Raw genomic sequence first — 19,552 nt, forward strand, 5'->3', positions numbered from 1 at the left:
AGCTCCTATATAAGGGAGGCAGTTCTGTTGCTCGGGGTCTCCGTTTTTTGGAAGCTTGTGCTCTCCCTCTCAAGAGTATAAAAGCTTTGCTACAGAAGGATCCTNTTTGTGTGCCGCGTCGTTCTTGCTGGCGAGACGGTTGGCGCGGGACAAGCAACCAACAGTCTTCTGCAACTATGATGCCTGTGAACCACAATGATGACCAATACGACATCATAACCCCAAGGGTACATTAGTGGCATGCATATGTTGCTGACAACCTAAAGCTCTCTAACTAGAATTAAGACCTGCTGAGCAACAGGGCAACTCCACCTGGTACTGAAAGCATACCATCTACCCAGGGCTAGTGAACTCATGGAACTTACAGGAGAACTTAAAACCACCACTTTATTAAACCAGCAGAGTCCCTAACTACATTCCAAACATTTTGCTTTAATACCCACAAATAAATGTGGTTCTCACCCTTCAACCTCTCTTTTCAGCAGATGGAGACCATTACAGAAAACCACCACCAATTAAAATGCAATTTTGGTTGCATTTGATTGCAGGGTCCACGTTAGTTGACTCTGTTGGCCTTCCTGTGGGCTCCTATTCCCTTTGGGCCTGTAATCTTTCTTCCTATTCTTCCATAGGAGTCCCCAAGCTCCATCTACTGTTTGGCTGTGGGTATCCGAGTATCTCACAGATTTTAAAAAGCATCTGAAAGAGGAGTAATAACAAGTAAAGACAGCAGTTAAGGAATTTAATAGCATGAATAGGAAAAAGCATCCCCATGAGTCAAAAACTTGTTGGGTCAGTCCAAGAGTGAGTTACTTTCTTATAAGTTGTTGGCTAGGGTGAACCCTGTAGCAAACCACCAATAGATTTTGCTACCAGTCTTGTTTGCACCATCAGAGTGGAAATCCCTCTTGCTGAAGACACCACACATTTTGACAATAGGACATGAAGAAATAAAGGCTGTGAGGGACCTGAAGGCTTTCTTTCTGTTCTTCAGGTTTCATAGTTCTGAAAGGCACCATGCTTACAGTTGGGGAAGAACCGTCACCAACAGTCATATTTGTCTATGGAACGGACACACTATACTATCAATATGGTAGGAAATGGTTTACATTAGTGTAATAGTGGCATGGGCAGTACAGGTTCAACCAAGTGCTTTCTTACTGAATTTGTGGCTTGTTCCACAGGGGGAAATTAACATCTAAAATGATGAAATGGGAAAAATCTGCGACTGACAGAAGCCCAGGAGGAAAATATGCAGACATCTATGTCACTCCCTACCAGGCTCAGAGAACATTTCAGAAGAGGGAGCAGAAAAAAATTGTAAGAGCCAGAGGAAGTTTGGGATGTTGCGCAACTAGACAGCTCCTCTGAATTGAAACATTCTCTTCTAAAAGAAGAAAGCTCGTACAACTCAGGAATGAACTGAAACACAAGGCCCAGGAAACTCCTGAAACATTCTAAGGCCCTTTGCTAAAGTTTTAAAATCAAATTGTAGGAGCCAATCTTTAGATAGAGCTGGCTGTATATATGGTTGGGAGATTTAGGGACACACATTTTTGAGTTGTTATCTATGTTGGGGTGTGGGATTTTTGGAGATGAAGCTGTTTTTGAAATACCTATTCTTCTGTATGTAATTACTCACTCATACCTTCATTAAAAAAAAACTCCATTAAAGTCACTGGTTAATAAAATTAAAATTGAGTGATGTTTCCTCTGTGTGTGTGTGTATGTGTGTGTGTGTGTGTGTGTGTGTGTGTGTGTGTGTGTATGTATGTATGTTTGTGTCTTATCTGGATGAATAGATGTTCATCAAAATTGTCCAAGTAAAACTCACACATGTTGTGTTTGAATGATGTCTCATTACTAAAAGAAATCCAATCTCAGAGTCAGTGTTGCAGAAGACTCAACAGTATAGTTATGGGGATATGGATAAAGTGTATTTTAAGTTAAAGTTAACTTAAAACCTTGCAATTGTCTACAGTTTTCATCCACAGGCCTATGTGTTTATGTCTGTAATATGCAAAGTTTGCTTAACTGTGTTTGATGTTTATGGATTCTACTATATGAAAAATCTCCATTAAAGTCACTGGTTAATAAAATTAAATTTAAAATCCACACATAGGTATGGATGAAGACTTTTGTTGTAGTTTGTCTTGATCTTGAGACCTCTAAGATAAAATGATAGGAATCTAATGCCTTCTAACAGATGCTGATGAAAAGCAAGACAAATTTAGGTCAATAACATAACCACTGCTATTATAAAAGAAGGCACATGACAATTATAGGCCCAGAGAAATTCTGAAACTCACAGGGCGGTGTTGCTGTGGCTTTTCATTCCAGAGGGAAGAATGTCTCTTGACTAGGACTATTTTCATTATTCCCCGTGTCCCTTAGTTTTCCCTCTGCCCTTCCCCTGCACAGAGTCAATGGCTTGCTTTTCCAGTCAACTTCTCTTCTCCACTTGCTTCCTGATTGTAGAATGTTAGGGGTCCAACACCTCTTTTCACTTAAACTTTCTTTGCTTCACATAGTTCAGGATGGTACAAAAACTTTATATATTTTACTCAGTGGGAATTTTATAAATTTGTCTGGGTTCACTTTGTGCCCTTAAAGTCATTCCATAATTCCTTTAAAGACAGACCTCTGTCTATTTTGGGCTGTGTGCAGGTGCTGTAGAACACTGGCTTTAAGATTTTTAAGTAACTTTTTCATCTAGTTGGGAGGCTCTAACTAGATGTGCTGTTGAGTCTTTCTGAAGTCTTAACAAAAGGTCTTATGGATAAACCATTGATTTGATCTCAATCCTAAGGCTACTTCTTATTTTTAAAATCTTTTTCTGACTAAAGAGACTGAAGATTTGAAATAGTCTTATATTCCAACCTGACACATAAGAGTAAAAAGGTAAAAGCATCGAATTAAAAAAATTTTTTCCTTGAAGTTCTGCTTACAAATTTAACCTTTCTGAAGCTACTCTCCCACTTCCTTAAGAGGCAAGATAGCCAGCAGCACTTGATACACAGCCTGGAAGTCTCCTTAGAGAAACAAATCTCCTGTCTTTCCTTTACACTAAGGCAGGCAACAGTTCCACTAACTCATTTTTACCACAAGACTCTAGCTATGATATTTCTACATCCATATTCTTATCATTTTGAAAGTTCTGACCCTCTTATAGTACAAGGCATCAAAGACTTAGACATAGAAAACAGCTGAGGATTTTGAGTTGGAGAAATTTTCCTAGATTATATAGTATAACCCGTGTAATTATTAAGGCATTTTAGAGGGAATTTGAGGAAGAGGAGAGGGAGAATCAGAGCCAAAAAGGTTCTAGAAGAATATAATTTCGTAAATACTTTGATTTTAAGTCTATTAGAAAAATTACATGTTCCCAGACCTGTAATATTAAACTTGGATTTAATATCATGTATCCAAAATATTTGGGATCAGAAGTATTCCCTGTTTTAGAGTTTTTTAAATTTTGGAATATTTACACAGACTTTAGCTCTAATCTGAAAATCCAAAAATCTGAAAAACATCAAAACCCTCTTGTGTGATGAGAAATTTTACACCTGTATTATCTGTATGCTTAGTTCCTACTAGGGTTGGAATAATTTGTTAAAGCAGGTGATTGGATTCTATTCCATTTAACCGAGTAGAGAAGAACCTATGGAAGCTGAGATATTCTCAAGAGCAAAAGAACTCGAGTAACAAGAACTAAGAATGCTGTTTTCTTCTTTTCTTTTTCTTCCTTCCTTCCTTCCTTCCTTCTTTCCTTCTTTCCTTCTTTCCTTCTTTCCTTCTTTCCTTCTTTCCTTCTTTCCTTCTTTCCTTCTTTCCTTCCTTCCTTCCTTCCTTCCTTCCTTCCTTCCTTCCTTCCTTGCTTGCTTGCTTGCTTGCTTGCTTGCTTGTTTGCTTCATCATCTGCCTTGTGTATTCAAGTGTCCATTGTAAAAGTGCTGGCATAGAGAGGGATTCTCTTCCTAAAGCTATTGTGCACAATTAGTCTTTACTGGGATACATTAGATACTTCTTAGGGATCTTGAGTTTTATTCTATTGTTGTTTACCATGAAAAGAGGAAAAGAGTTAAAAAGGTAATGTTTGGCAAAGTGTGCTAGCTGAGAAAGTGCTAAGATCTGTGTAATTTAGCATAGATAAGTTTGCGTTTTGTTAATCCCGAAGATTTAATAGGGCAATAAACAGATGATGCTGGATAAAAGATTCATCAACTTCAAATCTGTGTTCTGTCAATTCTAGATCTGTGTGATTATTAATAGTGAGTGTTTATTGCAATCACATGGAAAGAAACTAATCCAAAGTACAGAATAGCAACTTTCACTTAATATGTGACTGAGGGGTTTATAGAATATGAACAAAAACAATACAGCTGATACTAAATACTTACTGGAGGCTAGGCGTCAGGGACATGCTTGTAGACATGTTTTGCACACTAACATGAACAACCCAGGAGTCATTACTATTCTGAAAACCTTAGTAGCTTGACAAATGGATGTTTGAACAATTTATAATAAGTTGCTCAAGGGTTCCTGATTTAATTCCTAATTTGAACTTATGTGCGAGTTCAAGGAGTCAATTTGTCTTAGAAATAGTACAGTAAAAGAGAGAATTATAAGTAGAATTTCAGTCTTCTCTTAGGAAAGAAGACAATGCCTATCATTCCCAAGTGTAAGATTAGTCTTTTATTAATCAGTAAAGAAATATTTCTTGACTACTTCCAAGAGTGTATGTGTGTGTGAACACTTGCTACACTTGGTGGAAGGGGAGAATTATTGGACTATTGGTCAGGTGTAAAGCTGGTGGATGCTGATAAATGATACCAACTGGTCCTCAGCAGAATGTCAGAGTGGACAATCAGTGGCTCTGATTCAGAGAATTTGAAGTTTGGAGGGGAGTGCTGTGAAACTGTTCTCTGGACATGACATGGCCACTGTGCTTGTGCGTTCATTGAAGCTGTGACTATGAGCCATAAAGGTTGAACCCATCACCATTTTATCATGTATAGAAGAGCAGATCATAATGTCACCACTTCTCACTGAGGGACCACAAGCTGCTAGGAGAGCAGTATCACTTCCTTCCGTGGTATAGCTACTGGTAAGTTGCTCATGTTCATGTACATAGCCCTCTATTCATGCTCATACAAGAAACCATAATAAAACCTAATGATTCAATAGAAAAAAAAAACATCACGGTGTTGAGACCTTGCTGTGAAAAGGGGTTTTAGTTGGAGAGAAATGTGATATGAGAAAGAGTAATGAGGGAATGAAAACTCAGTATACACATGGATGAAATAAGCAAAGAACAATAACAACAAAAATCAAATATGCTTTTTTTTCCCCTCTGGTGTGAATACCCTCACTATCACCAATCTCACCCACATATCTATACATTATGAAACACAGATATGGGAGCTGACATGCTCGGTCACTTCTCATATTCTGGTATAGCACAGTGTTAGCACTTCATTCCCAATAAAGTGATTCTATGATGTAGTCTAAGAGATAATATCTACAAGATTAGGATCAGCCATAAAAGCCCTATCCAACACATCACTGCGCAATGTGATGGAGCCTGTTCCAGGGATTTCTAATGTCAGGGTTACTGGAACTCAATGGCAATAGAAGCAAAACTCTGATCACTAGAGAGCCAAAGTCTCCTTAGCACAGATAAAAGCCTTTGAACCTTAGAGGTTGTTAGCCTTCTAAGAACACCTTAAACTTCTTTTAGTAAAGAAACATTGGTAAGTGATCATGGCCACAATAGGCATAACGAAAGGAGATTTCAAAGTGTTAAATACTGAGAATGATTTACAGATAGAGGTACGTGATCACCTGACTGACGATAGCCTCTGTCACATGTGACTGACCTGCCCCCACTGTCCATTTTGTAAGAGCACCATCAGATACACACTCAAGGCATCAGAGGGTGGGCTTGGTCTCACATCTTTGATGAAACTCAGACTAAGAGGAGCAGTTCCCCCTGGGGAATCCTGATTAACTTAGGCTACCTACAACTCCCAAAGGCAATAGATTTGGTGTTGTTCTGAGAACCTGTATTTGTACATCAAACCATTGCAGACACATTGAAGGAAAATAATTTTAAGATTTTTTATTATTAATTTTTTCTTCCAGATGAAGACTAATAAAATCTTGTTATTTTACATGGAAGATAATTCCATTTATGTGTTTCTGGATGTTCTTTATTCTGGATGTTCATAATAGAGATTATGTCCTTGACCATCTTGGGGGCAGCACACAGTAAGGCCACCACTGTCAATGACAAACACTTCTATGGATTAGAAAAATTGCTGGACTTTTAAAAATCGAATTATGGTTCCAACATTAACTTTTCAGAGACCCGTTGTATAGGAGATTAAAGAACTCTTTTTCAATGATTCATTTAAGTCACCTATGGATCAGCTGACATCCCTCAGAAGCCTCTGAATTTTTTATATTATCTATGGATGGCACGTTTTAATTGGAGAGTCTGATACTCACAAACTTACCTTGCTATTTTCCCTGTGCAGTCCCCCATTTTATTTATTTACATTTCAAATGTCCCCTTTCCTGTTTTCCCCTCTGAAAAACTCCCTATCCCCTAACCCCTCCCCCTGTTCACAAACCCACCTACTCCCACTTCCCAGCCCTGGCATTCCCCCACACTGGGGCATAGAACACAGGACCAAGGGCTTCTCATCCCACTGATGACAGAGTAGGCCATCCTCTGCTACGTACGCAGCTAAAGCCAGGAGTCCCACCATGTTTGGTTGGTGGTTTAGTCCCAAGGAGCTCTGGGGCTACTGGTTAGTTCATATTGTTGTCCCTCCTATGGGGCTGCAAACCCCTTCAGCTCCTTGGGTACTTTCTCTAGTTCATTCACTGGGGACCCTGTGCTTTGTCCAATGGATGGCTGTGACCATCCACTTCTGTATTTGTCAGGCACTGGCAGAACCTCACAGGAGACAGCTATATCAGGCTCCTGTCAGCAGGCTCTTGTTGGCATCCACAATAGTGTCTGGGTTTTGTGGTTGCATATGGGATGGATCCCCTGGTGGTGGCTGTGTTTAAAAGCAATTTTAAAACCATTCGCCCTAGAGTAGGAAACCCCAGTGGTCTAACCTGTGTTCTGCTGGAAGGTTCTTTCTGACTCTGACACCGGTATGTTGCAGGATGGGATGGGATGTGAGCATCTGTACCCCCCCCCCCATCCAACCCTGCTCCTCAGGGTTGTGTCAGGTTGTGTCAGGGTTCTTTTTCTGGAAGAAGGAGTTCTTTGTGCTTCACCTGAAGCAGATATCCACCAATAGTTGGATGGCAGAGTCAGAGGTTTAGTGTTACATAGGAAATTAAATAATAAAAGTGAAAGATGAAAAAATTAACACTCCCCCCCCCAGTGTTACATTTTAGAGAGGTGTGAATTGGGCCCAGTCCATGTATGCATCTGTCTTCCCAGGCTCCTGCTTTTTCTAATCTGTGTGTTTCCCTCTGCCTGTTCCACTTCTGTTTTCTTTCCTCATTGGGATCTAGTAGTACATTCAGTATGTTTGCTCTCCATTCCTAAAAAATCTTCTCAGGACTGTATTGTACAGATAGAGATGGGGATCAGAGAGCTCCCTTACAAGGGTAACATAAGCTGGAGCTACGTCAGAGCCCCCAGGGACAAGGGTCATGGTAGCATTCGGTATACAGCTAGCAAGGAAGAAACTGTTTGTATATGACATCATCACCAATGACCAGACCTAGACCAGCTCTCCCAATTTCCGTTGGCTTCTCCTTCCTGCTTCTCTTGACATGACACAGAAGATGACAGATCTTGAAGAATCCTCAAGTAGCTCATCAGAATGCAGCTGCCCTCTTGGCTGGATCCTACTTAATGTCTATGTCAGCATCTCCCTTGCCTCCTCCAAGTCTCAAGTCCATGAGCTGTGTTTTTAAGCTTTCCTTAATGGAAGCATGCCTCAAGAGGAGGATTAGCCAATTGGCTGAAGAACAAAGAATCAATTTAGTTTAAAATAGCTCTTTTAATGGTGGTATTTTGCATCCACAGTAATTTTCCAAGGCACTGTGCGCTTTGTGAAAACTCCTTAGGGAGCCTGGAGTGGACTTGCTTGTCATCATTAGGCAGAGAGAGGCTGGAGTGGACCCTCATTTTCCATCAGAGTGAGAAGCAGAGCCAGGGGAGGATATAACTTTTAAACTATCTGAAGTGCAGTAACAACTGCTTAGGGTGCTTCCTGGGTATCTTGTCTTCAATGAAAAGAAGAAAGGAAGCTATCCAAAACCAGTGGCAGAGGATAAGCTGAAGAACTTACAGCCTTGCCTATGCACCTACTAATTACCTACACACCTACTAAAAGTAATGATCTAACAAGGTCCCCTGGCACTGAAATCTATCCCTTGCAATGCAAGAACTCATAAGTATTGGTTAAAAGTAAAACATGTCTCCCATCACATGGTTAGTCAAATAATTAGGACATGTATCTCATAAGGAATACAATACTGAATTTAGGCAATAGTGGAAATCAGGTATAATACTAAATATTGTATTATATAATAAAGATGTTGACTAATTATCATTTGGTCACAAGAATTTGTCTGCTCATCTTATTTCCCAGAACTAAATGAGAGTGAGATTCCAGACTTGCTTACTTTTAAAGGACTACTTTTCTATTCTTTATTCATGTGTATGTATGTTTTTGTGTGAGTGTATGCCACATTGATACAGGTGTCTTTAGAAGCCAGAAAGTACCTGGCGAAGATGGAGAAGATATCAGATTCCCTGGAGTTGCAGTTGAAAATGGCAGTGAGTTGCCTGACTGGTGCTAAGAAATGAAAGTGAGTCCTCTGGAAGAATAGCAGTAAGTACTCTTAACCAGCGAACTATCTCCCTGCAGCTGAAGTTACAGGCAGTGATGAGCTATTATGAATTCAAATGCAGTTTGTCTGCGAGAGTAATGTACACTTTTAATCTTTGAGCCTTCTCTCCAGCTTTAATTAAAAAAAATAAGTACATTTTGCTAGTCAATCACTTAAAACATAATACACTGGTTGATAAGAATGGAAAATAAATATACTATACTGTTCTTAACATCTAGATATATGCTAGGATTAGCTAAATACTAGGTATAAACTATTCATTTTAATATAAAAATTCTTAAATATTGCGTTATGATTTTTTCCTATTTGTTGGAACTACAACCTTAGGCCACAGAGTTTTCTATTTCCTAAGACTTTCTAGCCTGGAAATGTTCAATTTTGGGCTTTCTAGTTTAAAGGTGCCACCCTTCCAATGAACCCTTTGATCTTCCATATTGACAAAGAATGAAGTCACTAATTAAGAAAAGGTTGCATCCCTATAAAAATTTCAACTCAATTCTTCATAGAGTTAGAAAAAGCAATTTTCAAATTCATTTGGAATAACAAAAAACTCAGGATAGTGAAAACTATTCTCAACAATAAAAGAACTTCTGGAGGAATCACCATCCCCGACCTCAAGCTGTATTATAGAGCAATAGTGATAACAACTGCATGGTATTTGTACAGAGACAAGTAGGTAGATCAATGGGACAGAATTGAAGATCCAGAAATGAACCCACACACCTATGGTCACTTCATCTTTGATAAAGGAGCTAAAAACATCCAGTGTTAAACAGACAGCATTTTCAACAAATGGTGCTGTTTCAACTGGAGTCAGCATGTAGAAGAATGCAAATGAATCCATTCTTATCTCCTTGTACAAAGCTCAAGTCCAGTGGATCAAGGACTGCCACATAAAACCAGATACACTGAAACTAATAGAAGAGAAAGTGGGGAACAGCCTTGAACACATGGTGGGCACAGGGGATAATTTCCTGAACAGAACATCAATACGTTATGCTCTAAGATCAAGAATAGACAAATGGGACCTCATAAAAGTTGCAAAGCTTCTGTAAGGCAAAGGACATTGTCAATAGGACAAAATGGCAACCAACAGATTGGGAAAACATTTTTACCAACCCTATATCCAATAGAGGACTAATATCCAATATATACAAAGAACTCATGTAGTTAGACTCCAGAGAACCAAATAACCCTATTAAAAATGGGGTACAGAGCTAAACAAAGAATTCTCAACTAAGGATACAGAGTGGCTGAGAAGTACCTAAAGAAATGTCCAACATCCTTAGTCATCAGGGAAATGCAAATCAAAACATCCCTGAGATTCCACCTCACACTAGTCAGAATGGCTAAGATCAAATCCTCAGGTGACAACAGATGCTGGTGAGGATGTGGAGAAAGAGGAACACTCCTCCATTGTTGGTGGGATTGCAAGCTGGCACAAGCACTGTGGAAATCAGTCTGGCAGTTCCTTAGAATATTGGACTTAGTACTACCTGAGGACCCAGCTATACCACTCCTGGGCATATACCCAATTGATGCTCCAATGTATAACAAGGACACCTGCTCCACTATATTCATATCATTCTTATTTATGATATCCAGAAGGTGGAAAGAACCCAGATGCCCTTCAATAGAAGAATGGATACAGAAAATGTGGTACATTTACACAATGGATTACAACTCAGCTATTAAAAACAATGAATTCATGAAACTCTTAGGCAAATGGATGGAATTATAAAATATCATCCTGAGTGAGGTAGTCCAATCCCAAAAGAACACACATGATATGCACTCACTGATAAATGGGTATTAGCCCAAAAGCTTGGTATATGCAAGACACAATTCACAGACCACATGAAGCTCAAAAAGAAGGATGACCAAAGTATGGATGCTTTAGTCTTTATTTGAAGGGGGAACAAAATACTCATGGGAGGATACAGTGACAAAGTGTGGAGCAGAGACTGAAGGAAGGGCCATCCAGAAACTGCTCCCCCATTGGAACCCATCCCATATACAGACACCAAACCCAGATACTATTTGAGATGCCAAGATGTGCTTGCTGATAGGAGTCTGATATAACTCTCTCCTGAGAGGCTGTGACAGAGCCTGACAAATACAGGGGCGGGTGATCACAGCCAACCATTGGACTGAGCACAGGGTCCCCAATGGAGGAGTTAGAGAAAGGACTGAAAGAGCTGAAGGGGTTTGCAACCCATAGGAAGAACATCAATATCAACCAACCAGACCCTCCAGAGCTCCCAGGGACTAAACCACCAATCAAAGAATACACATGGAGGGACTTATGGCTCCAGCCTCATATGTAGCAAAGGATGGTCTTGTTGGACATCAATGAGAGGAGAGGCCCTTGTTCTTGGGAAGGCTTAATGTAGGGGAATGCCAGGACAGGGAGGGTGAAGTGGGTGTGGGGGTAGGGGAGCATCCTCATAGAAGCAGGGAGAGGGAGGATGGGATGGGGGTTTCTGGAGGGGAAACCAGGAAAGGAGATAACATTTGAAATGTAAATAAATAAAATATACTATAAGAGAGAAAGTTTCAGTAGTTTCCATAACTTCAAGAGGGAATTGAATTTATTTTTCATAAGATTTACTTAGTGGGCCTATGTGAGATGGATTAAATATGTAGGCTTTGGGAAGGAAGTGTTAAAGCAACAGAGCACACCGTACGCCCTGAAAAATGATTAGGGAAGACATAATTAAAGGTAATGACAGGGAGAAAGGGTCAACGGCTTGATCTTAGACTGTTTATTGCCTGGTGTAGCATCTTCCAAATGAAGGACGAGCGCTTTTCAAGAATATGAGTGGCAGTCTTAGACTGAACCTGAGATTACCAGGGTGTAGATTCCTAGGTAGATCTCAGAACACTTAATCTTTGGCCTTGTGTAACCTAGAAATGTTCTCAGTAAATGTTTGGGTAGGAATTAGGAGCCAAAGGATTATAGACATACTTCATCAAGTAAGAGTTCTTTGTATATAGGCAGTCTATTGCACCCAAGACAACTTTGAATGTATCCAAGTCTTAATAGGGAAACATAATCCATTAGCCTTCGTCAGATACTGAAAGTAATTCTGAATTATGATAATAATCATGACAATGATAAGACAAATTGATTGGAAGACAAGGAAAATTCAAGACTGGCCTTTCTCTTCTGATTCATTTCCTTCTTTCCATCTTCCAAAATGTCAAGGTTACTATTCTTGACTGCATCCCTTTGCTTATTATGCCATTAATGCTGACATTTAAGTGCTGTTACCTTGGCACTTTCCTTAAATGCTACCTCATCATTTTGTCTAACTAACTCCTCTGCATCCTTTGGAGCCCAGCCCTTACTTTCATATTCCTTTAAATATTTCCTAAAGGCTCTGATGGGTCTAATTTTCCCCACTCTAAATTCCTATAGAATTTATGGCTTACCCCATACAAATTGTTATCTAGTTCCACACTGTCTATCATTGTTATGTCATGGAGCTGATTTTTTAAAAGTGTTCAGTAATAGAGTCTTAGGCACAGTGGATAAGATCACTGGTTAGCAGTGTAGAGCACATACATGCTTGGCTGAGTCATCTTTCTCTCATGCCCTTGGGCAGGCTACTGTACTCTGCCCTTCAGCAGCTTTCTTCTCTAAAATGCGATGGTAGTAGTGAAGTGACATTAGGATCTAGAAGGATGACTGAGGTAGGGCATAGAAGGTGCTTTGCAGAGACGTTGGAAAGATTGTCTTAACTTGAACAATTGCATTAGATTCATCATTACCCACCAGCTCTTCTCCATCAGTACGAGTTCACCTCTGTTCCCATTTTTCAACTCTGAGACACCATAAAAGTTACTTATGTCTGTGCAACCTCATTTTCTCTCCATCTTCAGAGAAATCTAAAATCTTTGCAAACAGGGTTGTTGTAGAGTTCCAACTGAGACTATACACATCCATTTATTTTAGAGACCTAACTTTAGAGCAACTTTGGGTAGAAAGTGATCACCCTGGCCAATATTTTCCTCCTACAGTAGTTCAGCATTGAAAGGCTGATCCTAGAACTTCCTGGGAAAAGCCATCAGACTCGTTTAATAGAGTTAGAGAAAAACATGGCCCATACCTAGGTAGAATTGGAACTCTGTAAAGGAGGTGTGGATTATACTGAGCTCTGTGTTTCCTACCACTCTCTATTTATCTGCTTTTGTCATTTACTGAGTCAGTGATTGTCTATCCTCTGCCTTCCATGTTGTTTTCACCAATGTTGGTTGGAGCTGGGAGTCATTCTGAGTTAGTTAATCCATAGAAGAAAAAAATAGATGAAGGTAAGTGAATCTTTTTCTACACATTTTTTTTTCAATCAAAAGAGTAACATTAGCTAGAACATAGGAAGCATACATTGCACCAGGGTTCCTTAGCACTGTCCAGGCATCCAGACTGAATACAGGGGGAGCCAACAGTCTTTTTGTCCCAGAATAATTTGAGGGGTACTAGTTGCTCTTTTTCATAGGACAGGAGAACTCTAATGCAGGGTGGTAGTGAATAAGGTGCTTGTTTTAATGGGCTGCTGATTAAGATGTGTGTGTGTGTGTGTGTGTGTGTGTGCATGTGTGTTTAGGAACATTACATACAAGAGGTAGGAACTTCAAGGGAAACATCAGTGTAACAAGGAAAGGTTCACTAAGACAGAGCATTAGTGAAAATTTCCTTACTGGTACTAGAGACTAACTGTAGCATTAAGAGCTCAGAAGCCATCTCTTCTATTTCACTAGAAAGCAAAAATCCTGTGTTCTTGGGATAAATCTGGGCTTTGACAATTATGCCAGTGGGGGTCTTGTCAAGGTTACACACATCTTTGGAATCTAGATTTAGATTGCTTTTCTCTCTAGGTATTAAACGGAGCTTAAATGCTTGCATGAACACCCTGAAGCTATAGTCAAGGTTTTTCAGAACCTACATAAATGCCTTCAACAGATAAGGTGAACTGTCTAGATACATCATCTACATATCACTACCTTGGTGGATATACAACCAAGGAATACTTGGTTTCCAGTGTCAATCATGAGGAAGGCTGCGGTTTTCAGAATAAAAATTTACTTTCTTGTACACAGCTTCCCAGGATCTTTTGAAGAGACTTCATTTTTAAGCAACTTATTTTCAAATAAATGGTTATGAAGGTAATAAATCCTCATGTCAGAATACTTGAAAAAAGATAGGAAAGGCCAAAGGAGAAAATGAAAATCCCCCAGAAGGATACCCCTTCGGGAGCAAAGTCATCCTTTGGTCATTTCTATATAAAGTCCTTTGTATTTGATTCAATTGGAAAAGCATTCTCTGTGCCCTGTAGACCTCTGTGTTGGGGGAATGCAGATTGGCGTATCATGCATCCTTGATGTTAGGACCTGGCAATCAAGGAAGGGCTGTAATGACTCTCTGTATACAAAGTTCACTGTCACAGCAGCGGTGATCTTATCGAGGGCCCAGTTTGTTCACACAGCATATTCTCCAAGACACCAAGGGCTTTAGTGAAGAAAAGTGGCTTTAAAACGACCAATCACAGCTCAAATGAAAAGTGAAAGAAGCCTTTTGCCTTTTGTTTCTTACACTGGGCTTGAAATCAAGGAGTTCAGGAACTAAGACTAGACTGTGCTGCAATTAGAGAATGGAGAAGGTGTGAGAACTTGCCTTTTCAATAGCATGACTTTGGGTTGGGGAGGGGGAGGCCATTGCTAGAAAGAACTGATGCAGACTGGGGCAGACTGTTAACCAGCTGAGTGTCTTCCCAGTGTGGGTTGAAACCACCGTTACCAAATTGACTGAGACAGGCTGTGCCAAAGCTATCTGCTGCCTTTGACTTACCACTACTTCCTTCTCGTCATTTCTTATTATTGTCTTAGAGTGGGAACATTCCTGGACAGACGACAGCATTTATTCTTTGGGTAATGCATGCTCAGGAGGAACTTGTATTTTCAAAGGACAATTTGAAGTAGAGGATTAAGAAGGAGCCTGGTTTAGCAGGGAGGCTGCAAATGAGCCAGGCAACTGTTCATATGTGCACAGGCACATTTAGGAGTAATTCCCGGAAAGCTAGGCAGCTCCTGTGGCTTCTGGGGATGTTTTAATGTCTCTGTAACTGGATATGGGCTTGAAGGTGTGGGTGTTATAGGTGAGTCAGGTGTGATGCATATGTCTCTATGTGCATCCACTAGTCTTCTCCCCATGCCCTGCATCGAATTTGAGCAATCAGTGAAAGGGAAACACAAAAGAAAAAAAAAGGAAGTGGCAATGAAGAAGATACGGCATCTCAGGAGGATTAGCAAGTGGCTGTAATGATGTGTTTGGGGGCAGCTCTGTGTCTGAAATTAAAACCTGAAAATAAATTTCAATCAGCTAAAGAAGAGCTAAGTGTCTCCTTGTGAATTGTCCACAGCTGTTTGGATGGTGATTTTCTTTTTCTGCTGCAGACAGTTTAGGGAAATAAAGGAGAAAATGATGTGAACCCTACTGTTTAAAACACTCTATTTCATGCATGCTATCTTCTATAGAGCTTCATCACCTCAGGCAGGCTGCAAGCAGGAGGGGAGATAGTATTTGGAACATTTACCTGCAGTTTACTTTAGCCATCTTACTGCATGAGGGTTATCATTACCTTTTCAGCATCCAGAATAACATACTACAGGGCTCAAGCTCCTTTTAGATAATGGTTGATGTATGTATGTATGTATGTATGTATGTATGTATGTATGTATGTATGACCCAGTCTGGATGGACTGGCTTTTGGATCTACTGAGATGTTTTTAATACTCACACTAAATGGACATCAGTTGAATGCTATTTTCCACTTCACAATTTTTTATTGTAACCTTATGTATAGTGTGGGTGTGCATGGGATGGGATATGCAGTTATGGGATGGCATGTTCGACTAGGGCATGAGGGCAGAGCACTTACCCACGGCAGTAATGGAGACTCTAAATACCACTTTGCCCCTTCTGTCATGTGACAGCAAGAATATTGATTCAAAGTAGGAAACAGGTCTCCAACAGATGAGCTTTTTTGTGCCTTTTGGACCTAGAACCAAAACTCTTTAAACTGCACCATCTATGGGTACCTATGGCAGCAACATGACAGAATATGGCATCAAACCTGGGTAGCACAGAAGTAAATGCTTCTGTTTTGTGGTTTTTGTAGGTTCAACCTTTCTAGCTTTATTCTCTGTTATTGATTTTTGATTAAGTTGTAGTTGTGGTGTGTTTTTTTCAAGCCTGTGGGCTTTGTTTTATCTATCTCTTCCACCCCATAGCTTTTCTGCCCTGGGTTCTTTAGAATGTGCCCTTCAATTTTGGCACATCCTGAGTTTGACATTACATACTGAAGAACTTGCACTTTGGAATGAAAAAAAAAAAGTTCTAGGAGTCTCACATAGGAACTGGGGTTTATCCACGGCTGTAACACATGCTCATCATGTCAGATTGCGGAAACCTTTGTTTGCTTATCTGTGAAATAGGCCTAATAGTTACAGTCTAAGAGTGTTGTAAGGATCAAACACAGTAATGAATCATTTAAAAACCTGAGGAGTGAAGTCCTATGTTCTGTTGAAATAACCTTGCGTCTATGTCACTTGGTATGCTTTTATATAGAATATAGAATTTTTGTCACCCAACTACAGGTAAATTTCAGCTTTTACAGTCATGTTTGAGTGTAGTCAAAATGGAGGTTGTCATTAGCTCGAGATTCCATATAACTTCCTTTCATGTGTATTTCTGTGGGATCTCCTATTTTCTCCCACTTTGAGCCTGGTAAAAAGAAAGCTATGGACTGAGGGTAATTTTTTATAGAGTGTGCTTCAGACAACTCGAAATCAATAGTTTTCTTTGTTGAAGACACCCAGGAAAGTAAAACATAGGGAACCACAGGTCTTTACTATTGCTTTTTGACGTTGATGCTAAAACTTTATGGGATTCTCATAAAATGCATGGTTGAGTACAAAGTGAAATTGTATTTCATTACAGTTTATCACTGTCTGATGATGGCTAACACTGCACTTTGTACCACTTGACATCTAGTATGTGTGTGGTCATGGAGCTAGACTCTCTGTTTCTTAGCATTTATAAGGCAACACAAAGATACAAGCACAGCTTGATGAAGAGGCTAGTTGGCGGCTCTCAGAGCCCAAAGGGTTCCAGAAAAATATTTCTGATCGCCCCTGCTCTAGAATGCCCTTGACATAAAGGTGAGCATAGGTTAAATTACTACCAATCACAATAAGTGCCAATCACAATATAATAATGTGAGTAAGTGCTGGAGGTTTGTAGAACATTTATGATATCTTAGATATCGATTTTATGCTTATGATTTCACATGATTATCTTGGCTTCTACGTGATTGAGCCAAATTCAATGGGTGATGAGGAGTGAGGACAGCCTGCAGGGAAGGCTGGAAGCAGGTATAAACATGAAGCTATTGCATAAGTCCAGCCTCATGCAGAGCAGAGATGTGTGGTCATTTTTAGAAGTATTTATGAATCAATTCTTCAAGGGTGGGGATATAGATCAGACAGTAGATTTCTTCCTTAGGAGATACATAGACCAAGGTTTGATTCCCAATGCGTTATAAACTTGACATGGTGGAATACGCCTGTCATCCCAGCACCAAGGGTATAAAAGCAGTTTGACCTCCTAGGTAAATTGAGGCAGGGCATAGGTTGATGACTGGAAGCTGCTGTTCATGGCAGCTGGTGACTGTAGAAAAGAAAAGAAGGGGAAGTAACTCTCCTCTCTCTCTCTCTCTCTCTCTCTCTCTCTCTCTCTCTCTCTCTCACACACACACACACACACACACACACACACGGAGTGGATGAAACAAGACATGGTCCAACAACTTTACACATATACATACAAACACACACATACACACACACACACACACACACATTCATACATTTGGTGGATGGATCAAAGTTCAAACCAGTTTACATTCGTACACTCAAAACCATTTTGTGGAGGAATAGAGCAAAGCTCCAATGAGTAAGCTCCAACCATTTTACATGCACATACAGTTCCTGAACCATACAGTCCTGCAAATCGTGAACTATTCACACCTAAAGATCCAGAACCATACATCCCAAGGACACCTGTCAGAGGCCTGCAACACCAGGATGATCAAGGTCAACTTGTCTCCAAATACTTACTACAACAAGAATATCCAGGGAACAAAGCCACCCAGATGGCTAAAGGACCTTGAAAGAACACAGTCAGAAACAACAACAACAACAACAAAATCAGGGTGATTGGACACCTTCAGAGCACAGCTACCCTACTACAGCAACACCTGGATATCCTAACACAACAAAAAGCACAAGAAAATGACCTTAAATCCAATCTCATAAAGAGCATAGAAGTCTTTAAAGAGGAAATGAATAAATCTTTTAACAAAATACAGGAAAATACAATCAAACAGGTAGGTGGTCTCTAAAGAAGAAACAAATAAATCCCTTAAAAATATACAGGGAAAATACAATGAAACAGATGAAGGAAATAATAAAAACAGTGCAGAACCTGAAAGTGGAAATAGAATCAATAAAGAATACATAAACTAAGGGAATTCTGGATATGAAAAACCTAGGGAAGAGAACAAGGACCACAGATGCAAGCAAGCATCAACAAAATACAAGAGATGGAAGAGAGATTCTCAGGCATTGAAGATACAATATAAGAAATTGGTACATCAGTCAAAGAAAATGTGAAATCTAAAAACATAAAACATTCAGGAAATGTGGGATACCATGAAATGATCTAACCTAAGAATAATAGGAATAGAAAAGGGTGAAGAGTTCCAACTCTAAGGCCCAGAAAATATTCTAAAACAAAGTTGTAGAAGAAAACTTTCCCAACCCAAAGAGATGCCTATAAACATACAAGAAGCTTATAGAACACCAATTAGCCAGGACCTGAAACTAAAATCTTCCTGACACATAATAAACAAAACACAAAATCTACAGAACAAAAAGAGAATGTGAAAAGCAGCAAGAAAAACAGGCCAGGTAACATTCAAATGTATACCTATCAGAATTACGCAGGAATTGTCATCATAAACTCTAAAAGCTAGAAGGTCTTGAAACCTCTTTAAACAAAACTCACAGTACCATTAGTCACAAAGCAAGCTTCAACATATACAAATGGTATCTAGTTCAATGGGAGACCCCAAGGCCTGACACTATTACTGAGGTTATGGAGTACTCACAAAAAGGGGCCTATCATGATTGCCCTCCGAAAGACCCAACGAGCAGCTGAAAGAGTCAGATGCATATATTTATACCCAACAAGTGGTTAGAACCTGCTAAACCCTGTGGTTGAATTAGGGAAAAACTGTCAGAAGCTGAGGAGGAGGGCAACCCTGTAGGAGGACCAGCAGTCTCAATTAACCTGGACCCCTGAGATCTCTCAAACACTGGAGAACAAACCAGGTAGCATACAGTGATATGAAGCTCCCAACACACTTACAGCACAGGACTTCCAGCTCTAGGTTCAGTCAGAGAAGATGCACCTAACCATCAAGAGACTGGAGGCCCCAGGGAGTTTAGCGGTCTGGTGGGGTAGGTGGTAGGTGGTGGGGACATCTTCTTGGAGACAGGGGGCAGGAAGGAAGTATAGGATGTGGAACAGTTCGAGGGTGGA

This window comes from Mus pahari, chromosome 13 (assembly GCF_900095145.1).
Source record: "Mus pahari chromosome 13, PAHARI_EIJ_v1.1, whole genome shotgun sequence".
Taxonomy (NCBI): Eukaryota; Metazoa; Chordata; class Mammalia; order Rodentia; family Muridae; genus Mus; species Mus pahari.